Raw genomic sequence first — 18,048 nt, 5'->3', positions numbered from 1 at the left:
CAAGCAAAACCTAAGCATTCCCTTTTATGATGACCAAACACTTTGTTAATGTCTTTCCTTTCTGATAAATAAAATGGCATCCTTCTGCTAAAAGTGAACCAACGAATGAAACATCAAGAACTGCCAGCCAGAGCTTATCAATAATTTCTCCTACTTTAAAGGAGTTAGAACCACACGTAAAAATAAGTCTGGTAAAAGAGTCACGTGCAATTTTAAAGTCCTCATCCCTGTACTGTAATAATTGAGACCTTGACATATCCTTTAACCCATCACTTTCTCCCTCAAAGTAATTTGTCATACCCTCTGTGTTGAAATCTGGGGATCAACTCAACAGATACCAATACCAAACCATTACTAATCACTGTAAGATATTATATGTTTTGTAACCGTGGTGGCTACTCTCTTTAAGTAAAGTATGTATTTTTTGAAAAAAGGTTTTCTGTACATTGTTGTGTGAATAGAAACATCCACTACTTTGGACAGCATAACATCAAGGAACTCCATAGTGAAAAATTCTGCCTTGGCCCCAAAAGTAAAACTAATTACTGTTAAAATATTACAAATTTAACAACTCTGTGTGACTTCCCTTCCAGACAAGTCAACAGTCACTCAAGAAACTGCTGATTATCCATTATTTGCAAGTAATTATCACTGTATCATTATAAATGTATTCATTTCAAAACAGCACATTAATAAATCTGCATACACAGGAGCAAACGCTGCCTGCATGAATGTTCTTTTAAGGTAGAAATAACAATTCATTCTTGAAAAGGAAAACATTTTAGTGAGAAGTAGTTCAATTAGATATACTGTAAACTCTCAGTTAACCAGCACCCATGGGGAGTGGGAGATGCAAGATAACTGTAGTTTCTGGTTGCTTGGGAGTTACTATTAAAATAAGCCTGACTAATATTGTACCCTATACTATTTGTTTGGTTTGACTTGTTCTTAGGTTGGGAGAGAGGAAATGTATTCCTATCTTCCTTTTTAAAACTCTAAAACTCTAAAAATGTAAGGTATGTTTTTGTGGGGGGAAACAGAAAGTGCAACATATGAAAATTGTACTGTATTTCTTATTTTTTTTTTTCTGGTTACTTGAGAGTGCTAGTGGTTGCTTGAGTTCTGGTTGACTGAGAGTTTACTGTATCAGTAAGTCATTACACTCCATACTACAAAGATCTGACACATCCAGCCAGTACATCAAAGCCTTTTAACCCTTCCTCGTGTGGGATAGAATTATGCAAATATGTCACATGCCCAGATTAACAAAAGACATGTAAATGTGTTTAAAGATTTTTCTCAAAACATTTTCATTCAAATTCCAGTTTCATAACATACTAAAAAACATGGAAAATAAAAACAAAAGCAAAACTACAGCAAATGCAACAAGCTCAGTAGTTTAGTTCAGCCCTCTTAAAGTCACTTTAATATCATCTACTAGTCAAAATCACCTGGAAAATGACTGAAGTGTAGCATACATCTCTACCCAGGAACATCTGCTCTTATCAGAATATGTCAACTATTTGACATCTTCAGTCAATTCAATCCAGCAAGAATAAATAGTCTACCAGAGTGGACATGCCTCATGGTCAAGCTGCATTCCTCTCCAATCATCAGTCAGCTTCCTCGGTTTATAACAGGATATGATCCTGCAACAGAATGGACAAGACAGCCTGAAATTACACCCCTCTGGACCATCAGGGAGCAAAGGGAATGAGTTCCTGCCTACTATGAATTTTGACAAGTGACACAAAATCAGAGGGAAAGGCAAAGAGTAATGTCCCCTGCTGAAAAAGTGGAGAATTTAGCTACCATCAGTTTTTACATTATTGTGCTAAACTCACAATGTGTGGGACTGCAATTTCCAAATAACGAGCAGACGATTTCAGAAGACACTGACTAAACAGATGTTCATTACCCTGAGTGCTGGAGGAGAACAGGTACTATGGCTGAGGGAGGTTGTCAACACACTTACTTGTCCTGGGATGTATAAAACAGAAACAGACATGCCCCATCAATGGCCCACTGCAAGACCCATAGGACCTCTTTCCGCAGAGAGTACAAGTAAGTGCTGACCTGTTTATGAATAATATCAAAGCTTAGTTTTCTGAATGGAATAGGAAATGCTCTCAACTCATTCAGAAGGCAAAGGGGATCAACCAAGTCCATCAGTTCAGACTGCTTAAAGTAAAGTGCAATTTCTAGGGGTCTCATTTTCCTTGCACAAAGGGGGAGCACAGATGGACATTGCAAAGCATAAATGAAGCATCAGGTGTCAGAGACTAGTTGGGCAATGTCCAAGAATCCACAGCCTGGTGGCAGGTCTGGCACCAAACAAAGGTCAATGGGAGTACACAGGGTCTACTAAATCATCGTCATCCAAAGAGTGGACAGTATAGTCTGCATCATGTGGCTCAAGCGGAGGAGAAATATCAATGCATACATCTACTTCTGTTACCTCACCCTAGCTCCCAGGTCTAGAACTTCCTGTGCCTTCTCTACAGGCAAAACTGACATAAGACTAGCTATCTAAATCCAAACACATTCCTGTGTTCTGCACTTAGAGAAGACAGAAACTCTAGACTATAATAAGATCAACGACCTGCAGGAACAAGCAAGAAGCAGTACCAGAGAGTCCCTCAATGGGACCATCAGACATCAGTCATCCAAGAAAAAGAAAATAACTTGTTTCTTTACAATGTCTCCTCCACAAGTGCCAAACATGGCAAATGCTCCAGATGGAAAGGCAAGATCAAACATGGCATATTGAAAATGAAGCCAACCTAAGGAGAACTGAAGGAACTTCCTGTGTGGACCCCAAATAATGATGTGTTGCAAAGTATTTATCACGTTAAGTGATACAATCTAGGTATCTTGTTACAAGACTTACTGGACACTTAAAAAACAAGACGTGCTTGCTGCAGTCACTCCAGTTCAGTATGGAAGAGAATCAGAACCATATGCCTCTCTCTGTTCAGACAGAACATTCTCTATGACCCCTTTAAGAAGCAGAGCTTGGGCCTACTCCATGAGACTTCGGAGGCACCCTTTGTGATGCCCCTGCACTGGCCCAGGAAACAAGGAGCCTCAATCCTCACTACTGGCACCAGCTGGAGGACATACACACTGGGAGGATGACAAGCACACACAGTAAAGTACAGTTTCCCTTAAGAGTACACAGAGATCACAGTCATTCTGGGGCTGGTTTACCCCTCTTTCTCCAGATCCCCAATAAGACTCTCCACTGGCACAGCTATATGGTTGAGATTTCAGCTGAGTGGTCAAGCCAAAACCTCCAGCACCCTTTCTGTCCAACCAATGCTTTGTGTCCCTGCGTGAATAGCTGACACACACACACACACACACACACACACACACACACACACACACACACACACACACACACACACACACACACACACACACTTTGAGATTTGATTTATATACAAACACACACCTGGAAAAGGCTAGCACAGGTTTACTAGCTATGCCCCCTTCTGCCCAAACCATAAAGTAGTTATCACTGCCACCAACCACTCTTATCAGCTACTTTTAAGACACTTAACAAAGGGTGTCCAATCCTACTGTGTAATGTTTCTAATAATCCAAATGGTAGTTTTGACCAAGCGCCAGGCTATTAGGGGTGGCCAGTACAGTGTCACCAAATACATATGCAAGTAGTCCAAGAGCTTAAATATGTCTCACATATATCAGCCACAAAGATAGGTTTAAATAAAATAATAATAATAAATGAAAGAACAAGAAAATACTCAGAAAACAAACAGTTACTTCAGAGTTCAAAATCACAGGAAATATTTTAAAACAACATTGTAGGACAGTCTCAAATAAATACAGAAAACATTTAAACTAATATTTACTATATTCCTAACTATATCTAAAATAAATCACTGTACTCTAGTTACTTACTAGCAAAGTAAGTGCAGATGGTGATGATGAGTGGATATTCTTGCTAGGTCCAAGACAAAATACAAAATGCACAGTCTCTCTCTGAGAGAGTTCCCAAATTAATATCAAACATTACTGCTGGGCCAGCTTGGATGACATCACTCTTTGTCACCTGACCAGTTCCCAGGCTAAACAGAAACTTAACAGAATTTCACATCTCTGTGTGAGAAATACATATCTCTCAGATCTTTACATCTGCTAGGAAGTCATAAATCAATAAAACACTTCCACATCTCAAACATAGTAATTATTTTTCTTTCAAGACAACAGAAATACTTCTAGCTCCAGACATTGTGTCGGCTACTGAATTGAAACTGAGACATAACACCTTTTCTTTATGGCCCAACTATAAAGTAACTTAACCTCAACTATTTTTAGGTTTTACAAGTTAATCTTCTATGTTCCAGCAGGGTATGCTGTGGTTACATTCTTGAAGCTCAGCACATAGCATACAGTTCTGTCTAAATCATATCAATATTCACAAATGACATAGAATTATTTACAAAATTCCAGATAGCTGGTCTGGCAGTGTGACATTTCTTTCCCCCCGAAAGCTCAAGCTAGTTTTTCGAGTGGCCCCTGAGAAACATTGCTTGAGAGGGTTGAACCTATCTGGGAATACCTTACCCCATTCCCTGTCTTGAGAGCCCATCTACATTGGCATTGTTAAACCCACTGTGGTGCTGCACTGTCATATCATATGCTTGCAACCCTAGGCTCCACCTTAGTAACTTGGCATTTTGCTGGCTGGCTTGATGTAGCCATGTTAAGCAATTGTGGTCTGTAGGTACAGTGAATTTTCTTCCATACAGATAAGACTGAAGTTTTTGCAGTGCCCACACTATGGCTAGGCATTCATTTTCTGCAGCTGCATAGCATTCCTCCCTAGGTTGGAGCCTATAACTAAGATATACCACTGGGTGCTGTTCCCCCTCTGAGGAAACCTGGCTAAGTACAGCCCCCACCCCATGGTTTGAAGCATCCACCTGTACAACAAATTATTTGCTGAAATCTGGACTGGTTAACACAGGGGTCCTCCCAAAGCTTCTTTAAGTTTCTGCAATACCTGCTCACATGCATGGAGTCCACACTACCTTATCTGGCTTGTTCTTCCTTGTCAGGTCTGTGAAGGGAGCAGCTATGGTATTATAAGTGGAGACAAACTTTCTGTAGTACCCTGCTGTCCCTAAGAATGCCCTCACCTGCTTTTTGGTAACAGGGGCAGGCCATGCCTGAATGGCTTCCACTTTGGCAGGTTCTGACCTGATATTACCACTCCCCACTCTATGTCCCTGGTAGGAGACCTCTGCCATACCCACCTGGCATTTGCTGGGCTTAATGGTCAACTCTGCCCTCTGCAGTCTGCCCAGCACCTCGCGGATATGCTGAAGGTGCTCTTGCCAGGAATGGCTGTAGGTAAGCAAGGGCAAAATCTCTTGCTCCTGTTAGGATATGATCTACCAGCCTCTGGAAAGTCACTGGGACATTTTTCATCCCAAAGAGCATCTTCGTGAACTCATACAAGCCAAACGGAGGTGCAAAGGCTGACCTCTCTCTAGCACTGGGAGTCAAGGGCACCTGCCAGTAACTCTTGGTAAGATCAGTAGTAGTAAGATACTTAGCCCCACCCAGCTCTTCTAGGGCTTCATCTGTCCTAAGCATAAGGTAAGCATCCAACTCTGTGTAACTATTTAATTTCCTGTTGTCCGCACAGAACCTGGTGCTGCCATCTTTTTTTAGTACCAGCACCACTGGGGAGGCCCAGGGACTGCTGGACTCCTGAATTACCCCTAGTTCTAACATTTCTTGTATCTCCTCCCTCTGAGTCTGTCTGACTCCTTCAGACACCCTATAAGGGGCCTGCTTAATATACCTTTGGGGTCCTGTATCCACATGGTGCTACACCCTGATTTCCCAGTGAACATACCCCCAAACTCCCACAAGACTGCTCGGATTTCTCGAACCTGGGTAGGGATAACTGCTGGGATATTGCTACCCCTTCCACTGAGGTGACAGTCCCTCACTCAGTAGATCAAGTCACCAGATCCCCCTCAGACTCCTCCTGCCACCCACTGCAAATACTCAGCACAAGGGCCTCCCTATCATGGTAAGGTTTCATCATGTTAACATGATACAATTTGTGCCCCTGCCTCCTACCTAGCAGTTCTACCATGTAGTTAACATCACTGACCTTCCTTACCACCTTGTAGGGTCCCTCCCATGCTGCCTGCAGCTTGTTGTGTCTGGCAGGAATGAGAACCATTACCTGCTGCCCTATAGGGCAGCATACTCTCTAGCTTGAGCATTCCTGTCATACCAGACCTTTTTCTGCTGTGGCCGTCTACCAGGTTCCCCTGGGCCATGCCCATGAGTTCGCTGAGCCTTGTCCTGAGGTTAGGACATATGCCAGAACAGACTCCTTGTGGGAGTCACAATCACCCTCCCACTCATCTTGAATCAAATCTAAAAGTCCCCTGACCCTAAGCACATACAGCAACTCAAAGGGTGAAAAACCTGTGGATTCCTGCAGAACCTCTCTGTAAGCAAACAACAGACGGGGAAAATATTTGTCCCACTCCCTCTTAAACTGGTCTGCAAATGCCCTTAGCATGGACTTGAGTGTAGAGCTTAACCTTTTTACAAGACCATTAGTCTGGAGACGGTAGGGGTAGTCCTTAGGTGCTTTACCCCACAGTACTTCCACAGACAAACCAGCAAGTCTGACATGAAATTGGCACCTCTGTCAGTCAGTATTTCTTTTGGGAAACCTACCCTGCTGAAAATTTCTAACAAAGTATTTGCCACCTTTTCTGCCTCAATGGAGGACAGAGCTACCGCTTCAGGGTATATGGTAGCATAATCTATTACCACTAGGATATACTTTTTCCCTGTGGAACTTGGGGTACTCAGAGGCCCCACAATATCCATAGCTACCATCTGAAATGGCTCCTCAATCACAGGCAAAAGCATCAAGTGAGCTTTCACCTTGTCTCCTGCCTTGCCTACATTTTGGCACTGCTCACAGGTCCTGCAGTACCCTGTTACCTCTCTGGAAATCCAAGACCAATAAAAGTTCTGCATAATACGTCTCTTGGTACATTTTATGCTCATATGACCTGCAAAGGGGATATCATGGGCTATGGCTGGAAGTGCCAGATGGTAGGCTCTGGGCACTACCAACTGCTGTACTATCTCACCCTCTAGCCCTCCCACAGGGGTCCACTCTCTATACAGTAACCCTCTGTCCCAGTATACAGTCTCCCCCTTCCCATGAGAATCAGGTGCCTCACAGGCTACCTCCCTCACGTCTTGTAATGTAGGATCCGAGAGCTGAGCCTGTCTCAACTCTCTCTTTGTAACCCTTCCCAGCTCCCCTTCCACAGGAAGTCTGGTATTCTCTGACAGCGGTGCCTTACTGTCAGCCTGGGTACTACTACTCACCTCTGTCCTTGCAGTCACTCTGTCCAAGGGAACATCACTACCCACAAGCAGCTGTGGCTCACCTTCAGTCTCACTGCTACAGGGTACTGCCCTGCCTAAAGTAACCACCTCACCAGTCCTGGCTGCAAGTGGGCAGGCTGTCTGGTTCTTGCCCAGGCTACCTGACTCACATACTTGTCTCCAAACCTGACTGCATGTAACTGCATGCACACATGGTACTGCATTATCAAAAATCATTCCCTATTAGGACATCTGCAGGGATATCCACAAATACACCTACTTGCTGGCTTCCTTTCCCACCCTCCCAGTCAGTGAACCCTAGCCAAAGGTATTTGGAATGGGGTCCCTCCTAAAGCTCTGAGTGGAGTAGACTGCCCAAGCAAGTAGTGCTCCTCTGCAAATATTGCAGGCTTCACAATGGTTAGGTCAAGGCTGTGTCTCTTTTAGCAGTGGCCTCTTTCCCATCCACTAAGATAAGATATAACCTCTTGTGGCAGTTTGGTACCCTTATTGTCTCGAGACAACTTACTGCTGGCATTTTGTCATTCCCCATTTACTAGCTCTCCCACCTTTTGTTCCCCACCTTGTCTCAGTGGACATCTACATGCTTCATGGCCCCACTAGTTGCATTTAAAACATTTAACCCTTGGCCCTGGACATGTACCTGGACTAGTGGCTTCCCTTGCTACTGGCAGACTCTGTTGGGGCAGTCTGGGCTCCCCACGATGGATTCCCTTAGACCCATGAGCAGCACTGGGTGTCCTTTTCCTGTGCAGTGATACCCTGCTTGCTAGGTATAGGTCTCCCTTCTTCCCCAACTCACCTGCAGTATTGCATTGTCTAGCAGCTAACCAGATTTACATGTCCTCAGGCAAAGTGCTAAGGGCTTGTTCCCTCATCAAAAGGTCTGCCAGCCCTTCAAAAAAGTGGTGACCTGACATCCACTCACCCACCTGTGAAACTAAGTGCTTAGTTCAGCAGTATAGTCACACACACTTTCATCTGCCTTGCGTCTATGCTCACAAAACATTTTCCTATAAGCCTCAGGTGTTAACTTAAAACACTCTAAAAGACAGTTATTTATAATATTATAACTTATGTAAACAGTATCAGACAATTTAGAAATAACAGTTACAGCCTTACCATGGAGTAAGGGGGTCAGGAACTGTACCCAGAGCCCTTGGTCAACATTATACTATTTACATACCCTTTCCAGCATATGAATGAAACTATCAAAATTACCCCCCTCTGTAAATTGTGGAAGACATTTACTGACCTTTGTTGGTTCTAGGGTTCAGTTACTCCCTTCCCCATTACCTCCATGATTCTGGTGAAGAGTCAACATCTCCTTTTCATGTTGCCTCTGCCTCTCCTTCTCCTCATCCTCTAGACATCTCAGCCTTTCTGCTGCTTCTATTTCCAAATGCTTAGCCAACAGCTCAAAGTCTCTTTAACTCCAGACAGATTTTTAAGTCCTCTGTGGAAACGTTGAGCTGTCCATTCTCTGAGAGTTGTACATCTCCAAGGCCAACATGGTTGTCCTCTGGACTGCTGGTCTGCGAAACAACTGTGCCCAAAGCTACAACCATTTCTGCCTTAGTCAGGTTAGCATGCACCAGTCCTTTAGCCTGGCACATCTCAGCCTACTGGCTCTTTGTTAGCTTGCCATACTCTTCTGCTGACATGCTTGCCTGCTCTTCCTGACTAACTAAGCTAACAAAAAAATAAAACAATTGTGGTGTGAAACTCTGAATGTTCACTGCATGGCTGATTGACAGTACAAACACCTTCAGTGACCACTGTACACAGGCTACAGAAATTCGATATCCACACCACTACAAGCCAATTAATATGTGATGTGGCTAACTCACCACTGTCAACAATTAATATGTGATGTGGATATCCCACCACTGCCTACCAATTAATACATGAAGCCCCTTAATATGTGATGTGGATATCCCACCACTGCCTACCAATTAATACATGAAGCCCCTGCACTGGCCCAGTAATCAAGGAGCCTCATTCCTCACTACTGGCAACAGCTAGGGGACGTACACACTGGCAGGATGACATGTACACACACAGTAAAGTACAATTTCCCTTAAGAGCACACAGAGATCACAGTCAGTCTAGGGCTGGTTTATCCCTTTTTCTCCATATCCTCAATAAGACTCCCCACTGGCACAGCCATAGGGTTCAGATCTCAGCTGAGTGGTCAAGCCAAAACTTCCAATACCCTCTCTATTCAACCAGTGCTTCATGTCCCCTGCCCAAGTAGCTGACGCGCACACACTTTGAGATTTGATTTATATACAAACACACACACACACACACACACACACACACACACACACATACACATCTGGGAAAGGCTAGCACAGGTTTACTAGCTATGCCCCCTTCTGCCCAGAATATAAGGTAGTTATCATTGCCACCAACCACTCTTATCAGCTACTTTTAAGGCCCTTAACAAAGGGTGTCCAATCCTACTGTGTAATGATACTAATGATCCAAATGGTAGTTTTGACCAAGCGCCATGCTATTAGGGGTGGCCTGTACACTGTCACCAAATACATATGCAAGTACTGTAAGAGCTTAAATATGTCTCACAAATATCAGCCACAAAGATGGGGTTAATATATTTAATAATAAATAATAAAAGAACAAGACAATAATCAGAAAGCAAACACAGGTACTTCACAGTTCAAAATCACTGGAAATATTTATTTATTTATTTATTTATTTATTTATTTATTGCAGTTGGTTTACCAGGATAGTCCATTGGGCCAAATGAACCCGTTTTCAACGGAGTCCTGGGGAGAAAAGCTCCAAAATACATTCAAAGTTACATAATAGGTACAACAGATAGTAAAAAAGAAGACAATATCAAATAGTACAGCAGGTATACAGTTAAATACATTGTGCAGAAAACATATTAACTATTTAGCACTTGCTTTGCTAATGCTTTGCTATATTAACCCCATCTTTGTGGCTGATATTTGTGAGACATATTTAAGCTCTTAGAGTACTTGCATATGTATTTGCAATATTATAAAAAAATTACAAGACAGTCTCAAATAAATACAGAAAACATCTAAACTAATCTTTACTATATTTCTAACTATATCTAAAAGAAATCACTGTATCCTAGTTACTTACTATTAGCAAAGCAAGTGCAGATGGTGATGATGAATGGATGTTCTTCCTAGGTTCAAGACAAAATACAAAATGCACACTTTCTCTGAGAGAGTTCCCGAATTAATATCAAACATTACTGCTGGGCCAGCTTTGATGACATCACTCTTTGTCACCTGACTTTAGTTCTCAGGCTAAACAGAAACTTAACAGAATTTCACATCTCTGTGTAAGAAATACATATCTCTCAGATCTTTGCATCTGCTAGGAAGTCATAAAGCAATAAAACACCTCCACATTTCAAACCTAGTAATAGTTTTTCTTTCAAGACAATAGAAAAACTTTTAGTTCTAGACATTGTGTCTGCTATTGAACTAAAACTGAGAGATAACATCTTTTGTTTATGGCCAGCTAAAAAGTAACGTAACCTCAACTATTCTTAAGTTTTGCAAGTTAATTTTCAATGTTCCAGTAGGGTATGCTGTGGTTACATTCGTGAAGATCATTACATAACATACAGTTCTATATAAATCATATCAATATTCACAAATGACAGAATTATTTACAAAATTCCAGATAGCTGGGCTGGCAGTGTGACACCCTTTCTGGAGGATAACACAACAGCTATAACACAAGTGTTTCTCAGAATGCTCCTGGATCGTTCTAGTCCCTGGTAATGTTTTTCAATCTGAAGCAAGCCAAGAGAACTGGCATTCAACTAGCAAGCCTATGGGGTAGTTAGAACTGCAGTGGTGGAGCATGTGGAGTCCACAACCTGGAAGACTTTGTAGGCAGAGACAAAGGCAACACTGCCTGATGCATGGGAGCTCTCCTCATCTTAGAAGGAGGGCTTCTTCTTTTTCTTCTTTTTCTTATGTGACTAGGAAGGCCTAGAAGAGAGGAAAGCTGGAAACACAACAGAGATACTTAATGGTTTTCAATGCTTTTTCCTCTATTACAAGTCTTTAACCAAATCCTGTGAATCCTGCCTAAACAGGACATCACATAGCAAAGAGGAACTCATACTGGACTGTCTCAGCTCATCTTAGAAATAGAACAGCTAGAGCCACTGCACCATCCAACACTGATATGATCAATGAGCACTAGTACATTTAAAACTATAAAAAACATGTGAAAGTCTACTGAAAAAGCAGTCAAAATGGGCTTTTTCAGATTGCCTTTAACCAGAGAATCATTGCATTCTACCAGCCTTTCTACATGTTGGCCCACAAAGGGAAACTTTAAGTGGAACAGGTGAGACAAAAAATATTTAAGGAGTTTGAGGCCAAGTATGGCACAGGATAGTTGCCACGGTGGCGCTGCGGTAGTGTTGTTGCCTCACAGCAAGAGGTTCTCCCGTTCGATTCTCAGCTGGAGCGCCTTCTGTGTGGAGTCTGCATGTCCTCCCTGCGGTCGGGTGGCATTCGAAAGACATGCGTAGAATGGGTGTGCCTTCGCTGAAGGTTGGACATTGAGCTGGCACCTCGGCACCCATAAAAAATCTACTGCCAATCATTAGCGGACCAGAGTTCCACTGTGGTGACCCCTAACTGGGAAAAGCCAAAAGAAGAACAACATAATTTCCAAAACTTTAGACTCATCCTGCAGGATGACAAAAAGACTTTGTGCTGTTAATGCATATTTTGGACCAACAAGATTACACAGGAGTCTAACTTAAGATGTGCACTCAAGCAAAGCCTTGAAATGGGCAGCCATCTTCTTCACACTATAGCTAAACGAATCCAAAGTTTACAGATAGCAAATTTATTTATTTGACTTTATTAACCAGGGTGCTGATCTCTTTGGACCATTTTCAGGGTTAGCCAGCACACAGCATCCTACAAGACTAGTTCCATGGAGGTGCTAAAATTAGGTTCCTGATTTTCTTTCTGAAGATAATGGCTTTAGCCATTTATTTCGGTACAGAAGGCAATCTACAGAGGAAATAAAATATCTACCACCTCCCCAAAGACCAGAAAATCTGGAAAGAGCTATAAGGAAAGGAAATCTCATTTTCCCTTATTTTACTTGGGTAACAAGGATCTCAATGTCCTTTTGCACAAAAGAGAAAAGCCAGCCCTCTACTGTTGTGCTCCAAAAGTGAACAGCCTGACCTCACTCAGCATATAAATTGAGAAAATAACGAGTAGGTGCAAGGTGAAATGGACTTGTGGCGCCTAAGACAGCATTTGGTCAAAAGTGTCCTGTAAATTCCTGATTGGACATCAAGTCATGATCCCTAAGGGTGTTTTCCTGCAATGACAGATCCACCTCAGTGCACATACTTCCTATGTGTAAGCTATCCATGCAAGTACATTTGGTGTGGAATGACAAATAGTATTTCCTGCCTACATTAGCAAGGAAGTCTTCCTCAACCTGGATGAAGACTAGGAGTAGACTCCCCAAGTCCATTTTTGACCATGAGACTTCAATAAAAGACTCAAGGACTCATTCTGTGTGAGCTGGATGAATACAGTCAATGCCTGAACACATCAATGTGGGAAAGTCAGTACCACCACCTTGAAATGTGCTCCCATTAAGGCAACTACAAGGGTGCACTTCTGCTCCTTTCAACTGTCATTTGCTGTGGAACAAGAGTTCAGTGTCTCATTAGTTGAGGAAACATGGCTGGCATACCAGGAACCAGAGGCTAGTATGAGGATGGACTTTGTGGAAGTAAGCTATGGTTGGTAACTAGCCTCATGATCCTTCACCTTCCTCCTTCCCATTGTCAAGCTCTGAAATGGGGTCATGGCAAGGATTCTCTAGCTGTTACATCTACTAGCTACCTTCTCCAAACCTACCATTTCCCTTGCAGTGATATAGGCCTCAGACTTCAAGCCTTCTGCAGGTGGTTGAGTTAAAGCAATATGATGTAACACTGAAGCTTGTACCCATCTCCCAGGCTACACAATGGATGCCAGTTTAGGTCCTGGCATGTGATCTGACGATTCAATGGTCATTTAGAAAAGCTTCTGCAAATTAGGCAACAAAAATGGAAACTTACCAAAGTACATCAGGACAGAGATCAGAAATAAGCATGTAGCAAAAAAGAACTTAGGCCAGTATATGATGTGATGACATGCCCCTCACAAGACTATAAGATATCGAAATTTCAAAAATGTGCTAAGGCAGAGATATCAAAACAGGAAATCCCAAAGTTACTCACTGCAGACAGCATTAAAAGTCAGATCTGTAGAACTCTGCCGAATGCAGACATCAAATGCAATTGATATCCTAAAGCTGTAACAGGTAATTAATCTAAACAACAGATTTCATATTTCCTGTCCTGTCATAACATTTTACATAGCACAAAATAAATGCAATTCACTACCTCTACAGTCTGTTGTTATATTTCTCAGCAGAATCAGCCATTTTTACTTAATGGTTTTGAAACAGTTTTGGGATCCCTAAAAGGCCAGATAGCATGATGCTGTCCTCTGAACCCAGACCCCATAATGTCCAAAGCCACATGTATTTATGTCCTTAGTAAATTTGTTCTTAAATTATCATGTCCTTCAGTTATAAAAGACTCATCCCCTATCTGGTACCTGCAACTATGCCACTGGCATGCAGGGATGAAACCCTGACTATGAATGAGGTGAACAAAGTTCAATTAGAGACTCAGGCACCTGATGAAGCTGGTGTTGGGGAAGGAGTGATTGCCTGCTCAACTTTCTTTGGTGGAGGGGCAGGGTTGACATGTTGGTGACAGGCAGGTCATTTCTAGCAGCTCCAGTAGAAATCACTGTACAGAATGGCAGCTGGGCTTGCTGTGCAGGATGATTTGGAAGACATCACTGCCTTAGAAAACAGGTCACTGCTAAGGCACTCTTCGTAGCAGGCAGTGGTCAATAAAACTGATATCAACATGTAAAGACTATGGTCATAATCTGAAACAATCCACCTCCTCCTTGTATGCAGTTGTGGTGGCTACCTGGCTCCCACAATGACTCCCATGATTTCTAGCATTACTAGTCACTTGGTGGATGACAACCTTAACCAGCATGTTACAAATGGGCCTCTATAGGATTCTCTATGGACTGAAGTTGGTCTGAAACTCATGGGATGCCATACTGCCACAGACGTACTTCTCCAACCTGTGAAGCAGGAACTGCAAAAAACTATCATTAAAAGAAACACTATATTTCTTCTTCATGTTTCCTCACTAGCATTCTGTTCTCGACCTCCATTTCATTTGACTGAAAGGAGAGGAGGCTGCAAATTAATTTAAATCATTTAGATGACTAGCATATAGGTCTCATCATTTTAAGCTGACAACTAGATGAATCTCAGCAACTCCTTTAATAACCTCATACTTGTTGGATAAGTCCTAAACAAAAGATAAAAAGTAAACAGAGCCTTACCCAGACAATTAAAATCAGTTCCAAGGAAGCAGTGTGACTAGCATCATAAGTGATGCACTAAAACTTACCATTCAGTTTGCTTTACTTTTGTATTTTTAAAATATCTTATTTAATAATATCTAAGAAATGCTGAAAATACATTTGGAAAAAATCCACCTATACAGATTAAATGTATTTCCACAATGACATAAAAAATATGTAAAGTAAATGAATTTAGATGCCCATAAATCATTATCTTACACTATAACCAAACTGCCACAGTATGTCCATTGCAACTTGCTACTTATAACAAAAAGACATTACTACAGCCTCTTGCTGCTACCTGCATAATTTCACAGTCAGTCTTTATTAAAAAGCCTATACACAATTGAATGTCTTAACTCTGAAAAACACATTTCCTTAGCACCTCTCTTATCTCTCCCCAACAAAGGGTACCTCAGGTCCCTCAACTGTACTTTAGTAAATTTCTGAACATCACTAGTTACCATAGTTTATTACCAATCAGTAAAAACCAAAAAAAAATCTAGCAAGGCTACACTCTTGTATTAGAGGCAACATGGGATATAGGCAAATGTACCCTTTAAGGACATCAGATGTTTCCCCTATATGTGAATTCTGAATGTCCATGACTTTTTTTCTTTTTCAGTATATTTATGGACAAATTCGGGCCAATAAAGCCAAACTCCTCTTGCTGTGGACCTGCATGTTTCACCTTCTTATGGTATCATCAGCACAGCATAAGTGGAATGTCTGACTAACCTTTAGAAACACAAGGTTGTCATACCCAGCTGATATCCATAAACATTAGGGTGTCTGCAAAATAACCCAACCAACAAACTAAAACAATGAGTGAAAAGGTCACACAAACCTGATGTCCTTAAAGTGTCATTTCCATATATCCCATGCTGCCTCTAATGCAAGAGGTTTAAGGAATCACACAGTGGAAGGTCTAGCCTTGCTAGATTTTTCTTTTGTTTTTTACTGATTGTTTTTTCTGTATGACCTTTTTACTCATTGTTATAGTTTAGTACAAACACAGTTCATAGCAGGCCCACATATCCAACAAGTAAGCACTGAAGCAAAATATTTCAAGGAGCTAGAGTCTCAACTCTTGGGTACACCTTCTGTAACACCAATGTTCTAATATCCAGTGGCTACACCACTACTTGCCCAGATACAGTGGCTGATAAAACTCTCATCTGACTAAGCCTAGGCATAAACTATTGGGTTACAGTTTACTCACTTAAATATATATATATATATATATATATATATATATATATATATATATATATATATAGATATATATACATACATATATTTTTGTGTATGCACTGGGTGTGTATATATATTTATATATATATATGTATATATATATATATATATATATATATATACATACATATATATATATATATATATATATATATATATATATATATATATATATAAAATATATATATATATATATATATATATTTTTTTTTTTTTTTAACTTCAGAATCCTGAAATATCATAATCCTGAAATTCATAATCTGGAAATCAAAATCCTGAATCACAAAATACTGAAAATATACAGGACACAAAGAATGACAATATACATATATATATAAACACATACAAGACAAAGGATAGCATTTTTCAACAAGTATGGGCAGGTGGGCAAGCCCCCCGGCACAGCCCCCCCCTGCACCCCCCCATGTGGGGGGGCTGTGCCCCCACACCCCCTGCTAATTAAATATATAAACTCCAAGATTGCACTCCACAGAAAAAAATGGCAAACATACCATCACATGCGTTCATGACTGCTTGTTGTAACCTTAGTAATATTCCTGTTTAACTTGCTATACTACAACATCACTCATGATAGTGTAGTGAAGTGCAATCTTGGAGTTGACATATTTAAGTAGCATGGGGTGTGGGGGGCACAGCCCTCCACATGGGGGGGTGCAGGGGGGCTTGCCCACCTGCTTATATTCGGTGGAATTAATCTGGTTTGTGCTCACTATAGTCAGTATATGTATCCTGTGTGTTTTCAGTCTTTTGGGATTCAGGATTTAGAATTTTCAGGATTTTAGGCTTCCAGATTATGAAGTTTTATGAAATTCAGGATTGTGATATTTCAGGAATCTGAAGAGAAACCATATATATATATATATATATATATATATATATATATATATATATGTGTGTGTGTGTGTATACATATATATATATATATATATATATATATAGATATATATATATATATATATATATGTGTGTGTGTGTGTGTGTGTGTGTGTGTGTATATATATATATATATATATATATATATATATATATATATATATATGTGTATACACACATACATATATATCTATATATCTATATATATATATCCACATATATATATATATATATATATATATATATATATATAGACAGATATGCACACACACGCACACACATATATCTATATCTATATCTATCTATATATATATATATATATATATATACATATGTATATATATATATATATATATATATAGACAGATATGCGTATATATACACACACACACACACACACACACACACACACACACACACACACACACACACACACTGCACGATCATGGTACAGCAGGGATCTGGGAATTTGCCCTTACCCCTCTGTTGTGCAATCTCAGTGCTGGTACATATAATAAGTAGGGGATGTAGCGGGGTGCAGATACAAGAAAAAGAAGTTATGTCTTACTATAATGTTCCATCTGTTTTGTTGATCTTCACTTATCCTTGACTGAGAGTTCGGTTCCGTATCTTGGCACTGACTTGGCTGTTATTCCAGCTCGCACCTTCCAACACTTTGAGGTAAGCTTTACCCATAATGCTCTTCAAAGGATTGCCTCAGATCGAGTTTGCATAAAATAGTGACACACTGGAAGTAACAGACCAGAAACCATACCTGTATTCCTAAAAGGAAAAATTAATCTTTTGGGAAATATCCGTTCTATCAAGAAACAGAAGGGCGGGGATGTCAAGGATAAGTGAAGATTGAAAATACAGACAGAACATTATGATAAGACATAACTTCTTTATCTGATGTTGTCAATCTTTACTTAATCCTCGACTGTGGCACAGAGTCCCCAGCTACCTAAAG

General features: G+C 40.8%; 1 protein-coding gene across 1 annotated transcript in view; it reads right to left on the bottom strand.

Moving 5' to 3' along the window:
- Positions 1 to 18,048, bottom strand: part of LOC122816478 (ADP-ribosylation factor-binding protein GGA1-like) — a 1,452,484-nt gene that overhangs the window by 689,010 nt on the left and 745,426 nt on the right. The window lies entirely within an intron of this gene.

This window comes from Protopterus annectens, chromosome 12.part0, assembly GCF_019279795.1.
Source record: "Protopterus annectens isolate FY-2018-M chromosome 12.part0, PAN1.0, whole genome shotgun sequence".
Taxonomy (NCBI): Eukaryota; Metazoa; Chordata; order Ceratodontiformes; family Protopteridae; genus Protopterus; species Protopterus annectens.
The sequence above is the reverse complement of the archived record's forward strand: the minus strand, read 5'-3'. Positions and strand labels throughout refer to the sequence as shown.